Here is a 16844-nt window from a genome sequence, read left to right on the forward strand (position 1 = left end):
ACACCCACCCATAGATCCGATGCAACCACCGAACCTGGGATGAGCGAAGAGAGTGACGGCCGGCTTGCGGCGGCTGCAGTCACAGGTGGAGGAGTCCACCCGCGTCCAGGAGCTGGAAGTGGTGCCGGTCATGCGTGCCACCCAGGCCGACACCGCACGGGTGGCGTCCGCGGTGGAGGCAATGGGTGCGACGGTGTCAGACATGGGGAACGGTTTGCGAGGCCTGGGGCCTTCCGTGCAGGCGGCGTCTGTGGCCCAGGACATGGCTGCCCTCTCACAGGAGGCCATGAGCAAGCGCCATCGGCAGATGGCAGAGGCGTTCAACGCCGTGGCCCTGTCTCAGCAGGCAATGGCCCAATCCCTGCAGGCCATGGCCCAGTCTCAGCAGGCCATCTCTGAGGGCATCGGCGCCATTGCCCATGTGCTAGCTGGCGTCGCACAGTCACAGACAGGGATTGCCAACTCCCTAAGCTCCATGGCTGCAAACCTGCAGACCCTTGTTGATACCAGCACGGGACTCCAGGACTGGCAGTGCCAGGTGTCGGAGGGGCATCAGATGGCCGGTCCATTCGCACCCCCGACCCATGGAGCGGCCTGGGGGCCATTGGGCACCCCGAGGCAGGAGGAGTTGCTGGCGCCCGTCCCTGGTCCCCCTGTAGGGGAGGTCCAGGAACACTGCAGCACCTTGGACTCACCCCCTTCCGTCCCAGGTGCATCGGGTGGGCAACGGGCAGGACAGGCTGGCAGCTCGCCATCCCAATCGCCTGGGCCGCAGCCTGGCCCATCTAGGCCAGGACGCCCCAGGATACGGCCGCCAAAGGGATTCCGAGTCAGAGAGCAGGAATCGCAGGAGTCCACCTCCAGTTCTGCTGTACCGTCTGGGGAACCACCTAGGCATAGTCAAAGGGCCCGTAAGGCCAAACAATTAGGCACTGAGTAAGTTGGCACGGGTGCAGGGCACAGGCGAGTTTTAGGGGCTAGGGCACGTGTATGCACTGTTTGTTATTAAAATCACTTTAACACCTACAGAAGCTGCCTTTGTGCTCTGTCCGAAGCATCCGGGGGGTGTCATGTACATTGAGCGCCAGTGTGAGTGTGAGGGGTGGTCTTACGTCGGCCTCAGGTGAGTCTGCCCCCTTCCCCCTGGGCCGCCCTTACCATCCCCCCGGGCAGAGGACGTGCGCTGCAGTGTCACAGCCGCATGCAGGGATGGTTCGGGTGGATGCTGGTACTATGGCCATGGGTGAGACATCGTCCAACAATGTGGAGCCAGGAGCTCATCGCAGGGCGGGTTGTCATCATCCTCCATGGCCCGCAATAGACACGCTTCCACCAGCGCCCGTGAGAGCCCGGCCGTCATGCCGCAGGTGGATCTGCAATGGGGGGGGGTGGTGTGCAAGCGGGTGGGGTGGGTGTGGTTGGGGGGGGGTGAGGGTGCTGGTTGGGTGGATGGGTGGGGGGGGTGAGGGTGTTCGGGTGTTGCCATGGTGTGCGGTATGTGGCCATACTCGCCGATTTCCACGCTCCCTAGTCAGTGAAGCGGGCGGCTGGCCCAGCTGGTAACGGTGGACAGCCACCTGCCCATGTCTAGCCCGTCTGCCCTGACTATTGCCCCCATCCCCCTCATCTGGGGAGGACTGTGCCTCTTCCTGCTGCTCCTCCCCTCCGCCCTCCTCTGCCTGCGGAACATCGCCCCTCTGCTGGGCTATGCTGTGCAGGACGCAGCACACCACAATGATGCGGCCGACCCTATCTGACGGATACTGGAGGGCGCCCCCAGAGAGGTCCAGGCACCTGAAACGCATTTTGAGCACGCCAAAGCACCTCTCTATCACTCCCCTTGCCGCTACATGGGCATCATTGTAGCTGTTCTCCGCGTCATTCTGTGGCCTCCGTTTAGGCGTCATCAGCCGCGACCGCAACGGGTAACCCCTGTCGCCCACCAACAAGCCCCTCAGCCGGGGGTGGCGATCCTCGTACATGCCGGGGATGTAAGATCGCGACAACACGTATGAGTCATGTACACTTCCCACGTACAGAACGCAGACGTGCAGGATAATCATGCGGTGATCGCAGACCACCTGGATGTTCATGGAATAGGTCCCGTTCCAATTGGTGAACACGGCCCTATTATCTGCAGCTGGCCGCACGGCGACGTGCATCCCATCGATCGCGCCCTGGACCATGAGAAACCCAGCCATGGCAGAGAAGCCCACGGCCCGGGCATCCTGGCTGGCCCGGTCCACAGGGAAGCGGATGTAGCGGTCCGCAATGGCATATAGGGCGTCTGTCACTGCCCGGATGCATCGGTGCACCGATGTCTGCGAGATGCCGGACAGGTCCCCACCTGGCATCTGGAATGACCCACGTGGCATAAAAGTTCAGGGCCACCGTAACCTTGACGGACACGGGGAGAGGGTGTCCCCCCCCCCAGTGCCACGCGGTGCCAGGTGTGCCATCAGGTGGCAGATGTGTGTCCCGTTTCCCGGCTCATCCGGAGTCTCCTCCTGCTATTCCTCGCCCGCAAGGTCCTGGTACGACAACCGGGGCCGGTACACACGGGGCCTCCTCGGGTGCCTCCGTTGCCGTGGCGCTGCGACGTCCACCTCCCCCTCCTCGTGCTCCTCCTCCATTACGTGCTCCCCCTGCTCCTCCCCCTCGTCCTGTCAGGCGGGTGTCCCTCCAGCCTGGGCAGCTGCCGCCTGCCCCTCTGCGGCATGCTCCACTGCGGCAGCCTGCGCCGCCTCTCTGGCACGCTCCTCCTCCTCCTCCAGGGCAATATTGAGAATAGCGGCTGCCGCCCCGGCGGCCAACGTCGCTGGCTGATCAGAAAACATGACGGCCTGCGGGGGGGGGGGGGGAACGGGACAATGACATGTCATCATTGCCCGTACCCCCCTCCCCCTGGCCAGTTGGCATGGGCTGCATGGGTGCAACTGTTGGAGGATGGCACCTGGCCAGGCGGACAAACTCCCTTGCTCTCGCACCCCTCTCCCCGGCACTCACCCGCCCGTCCCCGGCACTCACCCCCCTGTCCCCGGCACTCACCACCCCCCTGTCCCCGGCACTCACCCCCCCCGTACCCGGCACTCATACCGCGTACCTGACACTCATCCCCCCCCGTCCCCCTCGCCGGCATTCACTCCCCCCGGCACTCATCCCGCCCCCGTCCCCGGCACACACACACCCGTCCCAGGCACTCACCCCCCCGTCCCCAGCACTCACCCCCCCCCTGCCCCTGGCACTTACCCTCCCCGTACCCGTCACTCATCCTCCCGTACCCGCACTCATCCCCCCGTCCCCCTCGTCGGCACTCACCCCCGTCCCCGCCCCCGACACCCCCCCGCCCCCCCGTCCCCGACACTTATCCCCCCCTGTCCCCGGCACTCATCCCCCCCGTCCCGTCGCCGGCACTCACCACACCTCATCCACGGCACAGACCCCCCATGGTCCACGGCACCCCCCCCCCCCCCCCCTGGCACTCACCCCCCCCCGTCCCCGGCACTCACCCCCCCCCGTCCCTGGCACTCACCCCCCCGTCCCCGGCACTCATCCCCCCCGTCCCCCTCGCCGGCACCCCCCCCCCCTTCCCCGGCACTCCCTCGAAGCCCACCCCCCCCCCCCCCCGCACAGACACCCACACACACCTCTCCCCCACACACACAGACTGCGGCCACGCCATGACCTCTCCTGCGGCCACCCTCCACGCCGTGACCTACCTCCACGCTGGACGGCGTCAACCATCAGCACTGGTTGACGCCGTTAAAAAGTGTTTTGATTTACGCCGACGTGACCCGTAGTCACGCCGACGTGACCCGTAGTCACGCCGACGTGACCCGTAGTCACGTCGGCGGGACTTCGGCCCATCCGGCTGGGAGAAATGGGCAGCCCGGAGTCCATTGTCTCGCGCCCGCCCCTGCCATTCTCCGAGGCGGGCGGCGCGATTGACGCCCCGCAGACTTTTCACCCTTTGGAGAATTCAGCGGACGGTGGGGGCGGGATTTACGCCGCCCCAAAGCGATTCTCCGACCAGGCGGGGGGTCGGAGAATCCCGCCCATTGTGTGCAGTTCTGTTTTATTTGTTTGTGAGATATGGGACTCATTAGCTGGGCCATCATTTATTGCCCACCCCTCAAGGCGATTATAAGCCAACCACATTGTTGGGGATCTGCAGTCACATGTAGGCCAGATAGAGTAAGGACATTAGATTTCCTTCCCGATGTGTGTGTACGACAATCAGCAATGGTTTCATGGTCATCATTAGACTTTTAATTCCAGATTTTTATTGAATTCAAATTTTGCTATCTGCCATGGTGGGATTTGAACCTAGGTCACCAGAGCATTGCGCTGGGTCTCTGGATTACTAGTCTAGTGACCCTAAACTCTTTTAAAAGGTCCTGAATTTGCACCTTAAGCTACAGGGCTACGGAGATGGTGCAGGAAAGTGGATTAGAAAGGGACTGAGTGTCCTCAGGCTATTATGGTCAAGATGGGCCGAATGGCCTCCTTCTGTGTTGTAACTTTTCTATGATTCTATTCTCTGGCCTCGCAGTAGAATTCAGTTAATCTCTTAAATCAGCGGCTCTTAGCATTCTCACCCAAACTTTTGTTGAAAAGCACGCAAAGTAATTCAACAGTTTTCTCCAGAGATTCATTCCTTCTCTGCAATTACACCATTATTTTGTCACAAATAACATTGACATTGTCAATGATGATCTTCTCTTTCTCTTTTAAAGTGATTTCATTGTCTCCAGTTTCATCAAAAAATTACATCCCCTGTGTTTTATACGCTTTTCATCAGATGATTTATATGCTTTGTCAATGTTAGTGCCTCTGATTCCACTGAAGCAGAGTCATTTTGAAATTCCATGACAAAACTTCGAACTGAGGCTAACAATTGCAAAGCATTCAATAAAGTTATTTTAACATTTTGCAGCAATTTGCTAATGGCATTAATTCTTTTAAGTAATTGGTTCCACAGTAGGCAGAATGGTAGCACAGTGGTTGCTTCACAGCTCCAGGGTCACAGGTTCAATTCCTGAACTGGGTCACTGTCTGTGCGGAGTCTGCATGTTCTCCCCGTGTCTGCATAGGTTTTCTCCGGGTGCTCTGGTTTCCTCCCACAGTCCAAAGATGTGCAGGTTAGGTGGATTGGCCATGCTAAATTGCCCTTAGTGTCCAAAAAGGTTAGGTGGGATTACTGGGTTACGGGGCTAGGATGGAGCTGTGGGCTTAAGTAGGGTGCTCTTTCCAAGGGCCGGTGCAGACTCGATGGGCTGAATGGCCTCCTTCTGCACTGTAAATTCTATGATTCTATGAAAACAATTTAAAAAAACAACATTGTACGTTTGAAGCTTCTCTGCTAAGGATTTTGCTTTAGGTTTTACATGTGGTTCCTCTGACTTTGATGTGGCAATATCTGATAGGCATTCCTTTATATCAACGAAGTTCAGGCTCAAAGCCAAAACGGCACCTGTATGTGACAACTTACTGTCACAAATTCTTTTGACCATCAAGTATTTTCCACATGCCTGCTCCAAGCGTGATTGCAGCATATTCCACCGACGTGTGGAAACTGAAAAAAACGCATACAGGTTTTGAACAAAGTCATAAAAATGTACAGGTGCCTCACATGATTCAGCTGCTGCGTTGCCGATTAAATTCAAGGAGTGACTGGAACATGGGATGAATAATGCTTGTAGACATGAATATTTGCCTGACATATTTGCAGCAATATCAAAGCTCTGCCCCCCCCAGAATGTTTGGTGTCCAAACTTAAATTTGCAATGATTTCCGAAACAGTTTTCTCCTGACACTCAGAAGTGTGGCATTGTAGCTGGACAAAACAGAGAAATCGCTCAGTCGGCGGACATCGCGCCGTTGGGGGAGAATTTCGCCCCTGGTATTGAATTAACTATTATGGAATAGTATTTGGCATCTTTGACTTCATTAATCATAGACTCATAGTTTACTGCATGGAAACAGGCCCTTTGGCCCAGCTTGTCCATGTTGCCCAGTTTCTATCAATAAGCCAGTCCCACTTTTAAAAAAAAATTTAGAGTACCCAATTTTTTTTTTTCCAATTAAGGGGCAATTTAGCGTGGCCAATCCGCCTAACCTGCACATCTATGGCTTGTGAGGGGTGAACCCACGCAGCCAGGGGGAGAATGTGCAACTCCACACGGACAGTGACTCAGGGCCGGGATTTGAACCCGGGTCCTCAGCGACGTAGGCAGCAATGCTAACCACTGTGCCACGTGCTGCCCCTAAGCTAGTCCCACTTGCCCGCATTTCGCCCATATCCCCCTATACCCATCCTGCCCATGCAACTGTCTAACTTTTTTAAAGGAAGAAAACTGTACCCACCTCTACCACTGCCTCTGGCAGCTCGTTCCAGATGCTCACCAACCTCTGTGTGAAGAAATCTCCCCTCTGGTCTCTTTTGTATCTCTCCCCTCTCACCTTAAACCTATGCCCTCGAGTTCTAGACTCTTCTACCTATGGGAAAACATGTTTTCTATCTAATTGACAATCCAATTAGTGAATTGGTTCATGAGCCACTCTGCTATTATAGTGATGAAGTCTTCTTAGGTTCTGTGTGTTAAAAAGTTAAAAGTAGTCTTCCCTGAGTCATAGGGAAGCGTCCCTGTCTCACAGCGCCAGGGGCCCGGGTTAAATTCTGGCCTTGGGTGACTGTGTGGAGTTTGCACTTTCTCCCCGTGAGTCTGCATGGGTTTCCTCCGGGTGTTCCGGTTTCCTCCCACAATCCAAAGATGTGCAGGTTAGGTGGATTGGCCATGCTAAATTGTTCTTTGCTGTCCAAAAGGTTAGATGGGGTTACAGGGAAAGGGTGGGGCAGTGGGCCTGAGTTGGGTGCTCTTTCAGTGGGTCGGTACAGACTTGATGGGCTGAATGGCCTCCTTCTGCACGGTCAGGATTCTATGATGACTCTATGAATATTGGTAACTTTTAAATGCTCTATGAGAAACTTGTCAAATTTACTGCGATATTCCTGGCAGGTTAAAAAATTACCTCTTCGACTTGACATTGATAACTCATCATGTCCTCTTTGAGGTAGTCCCAAGGAATACATCGGTTTGACTGCAGCAACACATCTCAGCGCTTTCCTCCAGTAGGAACACTCCTTTTCAAACTGAGCCGATAATGCTTTCAGCCAGGAACCTCAAACTCTTTTGTCAATTTTTCCACATTACTTATATTCTTTGGTCTATTTATTGTGAAATATTCAATCATACCCAGTGGACAGATTTTGGCCATAAGGCAAACCTACCCAACCAGGGTAGGTTTCTTCCCTCACTTCAGCACTTGAACAATGAGCTTGAGCAGCATCTTGTAGTTGCTGTCCCATTTCAGAATCCACTTCTTGGGCGAAATTCTCCGGAAACGGCGCGATGTCCGCCGACTGGCGCCCAAAACGCCGCAAATCAGTCGGGCATCGCGCTGCACCAAAGGTGCGGAATGCTCCGCATCTTTGGGGGCTGAGCCCCAACCTTAAGGGGCTATGTCGGCGCCGGACGAATTTCCGCCCCGCCAGCTGGCGGAAAAGGCCTTTGGTGCCCCGCCAGCTGGCGCGGAAATGACATCTCAGGGCGGCGCATGCGCGGGAGCGTCAGCGGCCGCTGACAGATTCCCGCGCATGCGCAGTGGAGGGAGTCTCCTCTGCCTCCGCCATGGTGGAGACCGTGGCGGAGGCAGAAGGGAAAGAGTGCCCCCACGGCACAGGCCCGCCTGCGGATCGGTGGGCCCCGATCGCGGGCCAGGCCACCGTGGGGGCACCCCCCGGGGCCAGATCGCCCCGCGCCTCCCCCAGGAACCCGGAGCCCGCCCGCGCCGCCTTGTCCCGTCGGTAAGGTAGGTGGTTTAATGTACGCCGGCGGGACAGGCATTTTAGCGGCGGGACTTTGGCCCATCCAGGCCGGAGAATCGCGCGGGGGGGGGCCCGCCAACCGGCGCGGCGCGATTCCCGCCCCCACCGAATCATCCGGTGCCGGAGACTTCCTGCGGGGGCGGGATTCACGCCAGTCCCCGGTGATTCTCCCACCCGGCGGGGGGTCGGAGAATCTCGCCCCTGGTTCAGGTTTTCCAGGCAGTGTGTTGTCTCCGGAAATCAGCAGGGTGAAGCCATCAGACAAGTCACCAAAACCTTTAGTGGATGTTGTTGTTTGAGAATGAGCACTGCGCAATGCTTCAAACCTTTTAAAGTAAGTTGTCTTTTTGCCTGGCTGCTACTGCTGTCTCTCTGTCCTGACCTCTGCACTCAGCTTCCCTCCTCATTCCCAATTCTGACCTTTGGTCGAGTCACCCAGCTGCTCCCTGGAAACCACGTCGGCATCTGCCAGTCCCTCGCACGTCCGGACTGCTCACACCTCTTGCTCGGGTAGCCTCGAGCCTCGACGACCACTTGTGCTCCAGGCTGCTGCTGGAATTATTTGTCCTTCCCTGGCCTTTGGTCTCACCCTCGGTTGGCGTCTTCGCTCTCGTCAGTCCAGTTGCTGCCCAAGCTCCTTCACTCTCAGTCCTGTCATCTGGTTGGGTCACCCCGCTGCTCCCCAAAAACCATGCTGGCGCCTGCCTGAGCCTTGCACTTCCCAGTTGCTCACCTGTCGCGCAGGTGACCAGGCCTCGAGCCTCAATGACTGACCATTCCCCTGGCTACCTGCTTGGCTGCTGTTGGCTTTCTCTGGCCTCCCCTAGTCTGGCCTCTGTTCTTTCTTTGGTTGGTTGCCTGCCAGCCCTCCTCATCCCTGGCCTGGAGCTTGAGGGTCACCCCGTTGCTCCCTTCAGTGGCCGTTGGCCAGTGCCTCCTCCTCAGTCCTCTCTGAAGGCTTTGCAGGTCCGTACCTTGATGTAAGCTCAGTGACCTCACTCTTGCCTCAGGCTGCTTAGCTTAAGTGTCAGAAACCTGGCTGCTGCTTCACTAAGGGAAAGCTCAGAGAATTCACACCAGACAATCAGGAGATCTGCCTGAACTGCTCTCAAGTCTCCACCTCCTATAATAATAATAATCTTTATTAGTGTCACAAGTAGGCTTAAATTAACACTGCAATGAGGTTACTGTGAAAATCCCTGAGTCGCCACATTCCGGCGCCTGTTACACAGAGAATTCAGAATGTCCAATTCACCCAACAGCACGTCTTTCAGGACTTGTGGGAGGAAACCAGAGCACCTGGAGGAAACCCACACCGACATGGGGAGAACGTGCAGACTCCACACAGACAGAGACCCAAGCCGAGAATCAAACCTGGGACCCTGGCGCTGTGAAGCAACAGTGTTAACCACTGTGTTACCGTGCCACCACCTCGTATAAGACATTTTTTTCCTGCTCTAAAGCAGAGTCCACCAATCAGAGCCCGATGTTGTTCTGTATTGCCCGTTGCTCGAATTTCTTGAGTCCATCAGCAAATTCAGAGCTACCAGACTCTGGGGCGAAATTCTCCGGTATCGGCGCGATGTCCGCCGACTGGCGCCCAAAACAGCGCAAATCAGTCGGGCATCGCGCCGCCCCAAAGGTACGTAATGCTCCGCATCTTTGGGGGCCGAGTCCCAACCTTAAGGGGCTACGCCGGCGCCGGACGAATTTCCACCCCGCCAGCTGGCGGAAAAGGCCTTTGGTGCTCCGCCAGCTGGCGCGGAAATGACATCTCCGGGCGGCGCATGCGCAGGAGCGTTAGCGGCCGCTGACGGCATTCCCGCGCATGCGCAGTGGAGGGAGTCTCTTCCGCCTCCGCCATGGTGGAGACCGTGGCGGAGGCGGAAGTGAAAGAGTGCCCCACGGCACAGGCCCACCCGCGGGCCAGGCCACCGTGGGGGCACCCCCCCGGGGCCAGATTGCCCGGCGCCCCCCCAGGACCCCGGAGCCTGCCTGCGCCGCCTTGTCCCGCCGGTAAGGTAGGTGGTTTAATCTACGCCGGCGGGACAGGCATTTTAGCGGCGGGACTTAGGCCCACCCTGGCCAGAGAATCGCGGGGGGGGGGCCCGCCAACCGACGTGGCGCGATTCCCGCCCCCGCTGAATATCCGGTGCCGGAGAATTCGGCAACCGGCGGGGGCGGGATTCACCCCAGCCCCCGGCGATTCTCCGACCCGGCGGGGGGTCGGAGAATCTCGCCCCTGATCTGTGCTCGCGCAGCCACCTCGCAATATGGGGCCCCCTATTGGCCAGGGAACCATGCTGCACTGCTGTGTGTTTCATTGTAAATCCGCCTCCGCTATAGTGAGTGAAATTGTGGAAGAATTCAGAGCTGCAACGAGAACTAGGGCATTGCATGACGCCAGCCCTTCTGTTGTCTTTTGGCAACCCCAACAAAAAAAAAGGAACAATATGAAGTAAATTAACCAGAGACCATTTAAAAATGTCACTGCTTTCCAACCGATTGAATTTGGGAATGTTTGTTTGAAGCAATTAAATTGAATTCTGTGTTGCCCATTGTGGTGCACTTCTGCCAACACAGAGCTATGGGGATATGCTTGAAGTTTGCTATTGTATGCACAGTGGCTCATTTAAAATTGGAAACAAAGAAAGTTAAAGGAAGCTTCTTAATTGGATTTTATTCATGAGTGCTGTTTATGTGAATTACTGTGCTGAAGGACAATGGAAAACTTTGCATAGGAATTGATAGGGCTGTCTCGATCATTTCTAATCAAAGTGTTATATGTCTCCTGAACAACACAGCTGAAAGTTTACTGCAATTCTTAGCTACCTTGCTTACATAAATACCTGAAGGAGTTTTTCCAAAACCAAAATTTTATTGATGGAGGCATCACGGAAGTTATTTTAGAACACTCACATGAGGATAAGAGCAACTTTCAACATCACAACAGCTTGATGCCTTATCACTAATGTAGAACAGGAGAGAATAGAATCCCTACAGTACAGAAGGAGACCATTCGGCCCAGTGAGTCAGCATTGACCCTCCGAAAGAGCACCCCATCGAGGCCCAATCCCCTGTCCTATCCCTGTAACCCCACCTAACCTTTAGACACTAAGAGACAATTTAGCATGGCCAATCCACCTAACCTACACATCTTTGGACTGGAGGAGGAAACCGGAGCACCAGGAGGAAACCCGCACAGACAACGGGAGAAAGTAAAAACTCCACAAAGACAGTCACCAAGACCAGAATAGAAGCCGGCTCCCTGGCAATGTGAGGCATCAGTGCTAACCACTGTCCCGCCCAATATTGTCAGTTTACCGATGAGGAAGACCATTCGGCTAATCTGGAATTTACATGGACCACAGCGGTTCAAGGATAAGGCTCACCACCACCTTCTCAAGGGAGGATGGGTGACCTTGCCAGCAATGGCCACATCCCATGAAAGAATGAAACAAATGTTGAAGTCCGCTTCTGCTCTTCCTCTTCAATGCCACATCCAATTCATTCTTAGCGATTTCCAAAGACTCTTTGTCTCCACTATTTTATTGAGGAGTCCTGAAACTGTGTTGATCATTCATTGTGTGTAGGATTTGCTGATATCAGTCCAATTATTTTTCTTCAATGGTCTGAACTTGTCCACTTTTCTTGTTTGCAGTTTAAAGTCATTTTTCGACTTAGTTCTTATATACCCATGCCGATGAATGCAAAGGCTTTAGCTTCCCAGTCTTTTATTATAACTCTGACCTCCAATATGATGGTTTGGCCTTGTGGCACTTCTCTGCACTGCTTCCAGCAATTGAATGTTTCCCTTGTGAGCGGTAACCAGAACTGGATGCAATGTCCTGCTTTCTGACCAGAGCACTGTGCAGCTTGATCAAGACGTAACGAAAGAGAAAATGCTGGAAAATCTCAGCAGATCTGGCAGCATCTGTAGGGAGAGAAAAGCTTTGACAAAGAGTCATCGAACTCGAAACGGTAGATCTTTTCTCTCCCTACAGATGCTGCCAGACCTGCTGAGATTTTCCAGCATTTTCTCTTTAGTTTCAGATTCCAGCATCCGCAGTAATTTGCTTTTGATCAAGACATACTTGTATCTCTATTCCAAAGGGTTTGGCTATTTGTTTCAATACATTGATTGCTGCTTTAATTAGGTAAGATTGATTTTTGAGTCTCAAAAGCTCCTAGATCTCTTTCAGATTCACCACTTAACCATTTTAGCACCATTTATGGAGCTTGCATGTCCCCCATTTCTCTTTCCTCTGTGCAGTGCCCTCCAGCATCCATGGGGCAGGGGTGCACCGGGAGTACCCCTCAGTTAGTTGCCCGCATCGGTACAGCTGCAGCAACACAAAGTAACTTGGACATTGGGAAAATTGAAGCTTTCACGACCAAGATCAGAAGGCTTTTCGTTAGGTAAGACAGTCAGATGAGCAAAGGAGAGTATGTAGTGTTCAGGTGCAGATCACCATGAACTAATTAAATGATTGAACAGTTCCATGGGCTTAAAGACCAACTTATATTAGGGCAGCGCGGTAGCACAGTTGCTTCACAGCTCCAGGGTCCCAGGTTCGATTCCCGGCTTGGGTCACTGTCTGTGCAGAGTCTGCACGTTCTCCCCGTGTCTGCGTGGGTTCCCTCCGGGTGCTCCGGTTTCCTCCCACAGTCCAAAGATGTGCAGGTTAGGTGGATTGGCCATGCTAAATTGCCTTTAGTGTCCAAAAAGGTTGGGTTGGGTTACTGGGTTACGGGGATAGAATGGAGGGTGCTCTTTCCAAGGGCCGGTGTGACTCAATGGGCTGAATGGCCTCCTTCTGCACTGTGGATTCTATGATATTCCTCTGTAATTGGTTGATGATATCAAGATCCAATCTTGCATGCGTGCACTGCCCAGTTTGGCACGGCCATTTTATGTGCACAATTTGAAAGTAAAGTTAGAGGAGCAGCACCCTGCAATCACTCACTCCAAATCTAGCCATTAATACAAACCAGCAAGTTTAATCTCTTAAGAATTGAACTTGTCAAATTAGTTCTTATGTTCAACTTTCCCCCTCCCGCATAGGACAGCTAGTTTTGTGTTACAATTTTAAAATGCAGTTCCTGGCGGACGCCCTTCGCTCAAGCAACACAGAACTGCTTCCAGGCAACAGCACAGGCAAAGGAATAGAGCGCGCAGTCATCGCAATGAGAAACTAGATGAAGGATATGCACAAGCGCTGTATGCATTCACAGCCAAATCTCTGTGTGGAAATGCTGCAACGGTAGGACATGAAAAATAATTCAACTCAGAGAGAGAAACATATTTGCTTCCATGCCAGTAAGCATCTAAACATTTTAAATTCCAAAGTACGATTGCAGAATTTCACGTTTCTGGCTAAGTGTCACATTGGGTGGGAAAACCGGGGTTTAGCCCATTCCTGGCAGGGGGGTTGGATGGTCTTCCCATCGTATTTTAAAAAAAAACTTTTCTCACAGGTTTCACGCCTCCTCTGTGGTGGGTGTAATCTGATTCGCCCGTTCCACTATCAGCTGGTCAGCTGAGTACTTCAGATACTGGGGAGCTCCATTTAAACACCTCCTCAGCACCTGCTCCAAGTCCACTGAGCAGAATGTCCAACCCAAGATTCTCAGAGGGAGCCCTGACCTGGATGCTGGTCGCAGCGGAGAGGAAGCAGCATATTCCTGTACCCTCAGGCGGGGAGAAGACCCTCCAGCAAGGTCACCAACCCCATCTGGGAGGCGGTGGCAGCATTGATAGGTGCCAGTCGCTGCACAAGAAGACTCGCATCCGGTGCAGCAAGAGGATGATTGACCTCCTCTGTCCAGCCGGGACACTCTTCTCACCTTTATTTCAGTTTGTGGTTTCCCTATTACCCAACAAGTCTGACAGATTTGACACAATTTACTTACATCTTTATGTGGTCTGGGCCAGTAAAATTGTTTTGGGAACTTTGCTTGGGTTTTCTTTATTCGCCTTCATGGAATATTTCATGAGCTACCCTAACATTCTCTTTCCTATACTCAGCAGGTAACACAATTTGACTTTCTTCCCATTTGTCCTCTGCACAAACATGCGGTGGGCACGACTTTCTCATTAGTATTTGGTCCTTGACATAATAACACTCAGGAATACACTGAGTTTCCAGTGCTGAGTAAGCTGTCTGATAGATTTGTTTTCATTTCAAATCGTTGTAATTCTATCAATGTCTTTGAATTCAACACATCCGTCTCTTTCCCTTTCTCTGTTTCGTCTTCATTCATCTTTCTAAAGATCATATCAGCTAACCTGATCTCACTTGTCTCATTCTGTGGTCACAACTCCTCCCTCTTTTGTCTTATTTTATGATCCTGTGATCTTGTAACTACATAATCCAGAACAACCAGCAGATGGTCTGTTTGTAATTTCTCTGCCGCTGAGGTTTCTAATCCCTATTCAACCACAGTAGGCACCACTACAATATTTGATCCTGCTATACCATTGCCGAGGCTGAAATGAATCCCTGCAATGTACAATGTTTCTACCATTCCTACAAACACTTCTTCCATCTTCAAGCGACTCCTGTAGTTTTATTTAGCAATGAACTTTTTCTTGTTTCATCATGAATACTGCTGACCAGAACCTCTTCCATCAATATCGCATCTGGACAACAAATATCTTTATCCCACAACATTGGCGATTGACTCACACATATATTTCTCAAAATTTTAATATATTTCTACATTCTAGTCTGTCTACATGATAGCATCGTGGTTAGCACTGTTGCTTCGCAGTGCCAGGGACCCGGCTTGGGTCACTGTCTGTACGGAGTCTAAACGTTCTTCACATGGCTGCGTGGGTTTCCTCCAGGTGCTCCGGTTTCCTCTCACGAGTCCTGAAAGACGTGCTTGATAGGTGATTTGGACATTCTGGGCGGGATTCTCCCACAATTGGCGGGATGGCCCGACGGCGGCGCCAAGAACGGCGCGAACCACTCCGGCTCGGGCCAACCGGAAGTTGCGGAATCCTCCGCACTTCCAGGGCCTAGGCCGGTGGCTGAGGGGTTGGCGCCGCGCCAACCGGTGCTGAAGGGCCGGCGCGAGTTGGCACATGCGCAGAACCGCCGGTGTGGTTCCGCACATGCACAGACCGGCCGGCGTCTTCCTGCGCATGCGCAGGGGGGGTTCTTCTCCGCGCCGCCATGACGGAGCCCTACAGAGGCCGGCGCAGAAGGTAGGAGTGCCCTCACGGTACAGGCCCGCCCGCAGATCGGTGGGCCCCGATCGCGGGCCAGGCCACTATGGGGGCCCCCCCTGGGGCCGGCTCCCCCCGCGCCCACCCAAGGACTCCACTAGACGGCCTACCAGCCAGGTTCCGCCATGTGGGACCATGTCCATTTCACACCGGCGGGACTGGCCAGGAACTGACGGCTGCTCGGCCCATCGGGGCCCGGAGAATTGCTGGGGGGGCCGCTTCAAACGGTGTGGCGTAAATCCCGCCCCCGTCCGAAAGCCGGCACCAGAGAATACGGCAGCTGGCATCGGAGCGGCGGGGCAGGATTCACGCCGCCCCACGGGGATTCTCCGATCCGGCGGGGGGTCGGAGAATCCCGCCCTCTGAATTCGCCCTCTATTTACCCAAACAGGTGCCGGAGTGCAGCGACAAGGGGATTTTCACAGTAACCTCATTGTAGTGTTAATGTAAGCCTACATGTGACACTAATAAAGATTATTATATACTTAACCTTCACACACAAAATCCTTAAATGCATTAGCCACCAATGGTCACTGTGCTCCTGTACTATTCGTGCACACATTTTCTTTCCTATTGGTTGCTCTTTTCCTCTGTGTATGAATCCTACCTGCTTCTCCTGTTCTCCAGCTCTGATTTCATATTTCCTTTTTTAAGATTTATAACTCCAGCCGGCTTTTCATTTAATCCCCAACATAACGAGTTGGTGTGGCCCAGTTTAATGTTCCTAATTTCTCTTAACCCCTCAGCACTACGTTTTTTATTGTGAGCTGAAATCTCCTTGAAAGTTTCAACCAGTTCCTCACTTGTTTGACTGACCTTTCATGCACCTTCCCACTTTCTATCTTTCTCAGATTTAAGAGTGTCAATAGAAAGGCTTTGACCTATGAACTAATTCATGATCATCAGCAGGCTCTACTGCCTGTCTTGCAGTTTCGACTCTTTGTTCCTCCACATGAGTCCTTATCATTGCAGGTGATGAGTCTTTGCATTCTTCTAACAGAATTATTCCTTTAAGGGCATCATAGGTTTCTTCTATTTTTAATACATTCGCGGCACACAAGTGCCAGGCAGTAACCGTCTCCTACACGTGAGGATCCAACCACTGCTCCTTGACATTCAATGGCATTACCGTCTCTGAATCCCCCACAATCAACATTCTGGGGGTTACCATTGATCAGAAACTGAACTGGACTAGCCACATTAATACTGTGCCCACCAGGACAGGCCAAAGACTAGGAATCCTGCAGCGTGTAACTCACCTCCTGACCCCCCAATGCCTATCCATCATCTAGAAGGCACAAGTCAGGAGTGTAATAGAATACTTTCCACTTGCCTGGATGTGTGCAGCCCTAACAACCCTTAGAAGCTCGACACCGTCCAGGACAAAGCAGCCCACTTGATTGCTCCTCCTTCCGCAAACATTCACACCCTCCACCACTGAAGAACAGTGGCAGCCGTGTGTACCATCTACAAGATGCACTACAGTAACTCACCAAGATTCCTTAGACAGCACCTTCCAAACCCATGACCTCTACCATCTAGAAGGGCAAGAGCAGCATACCTGGAAACCCCAGCCTGGAGGTTCCCCTCCAAGTCACTCACCACCCTGACATGGAAATATATCGCCGTTTCTTCACTGTCTCTGCAGCAACATCGTGGAATTTCCTCCCTAACAGCACAGTGGGTGTACCTACACCTCAAGGATTGCAGTGGTTCAAGAAG

This window comes from Scyliorhinus torazame, chromosome 17 (genome assembly GCF_047496885.1).
Source record: "Scyliorhinus torazame isolate Kashiwa2021f chromosome 17, sScyTor2.1, whole genome shotgun sequence".
Lineage (NCBI taxonomy): Eukaryota > Metazoa > Chordata > Chondrichthyes > Carcharhiniformes > Scyliorhinidae > Scyliorhinus > Scyliorhinus torazame.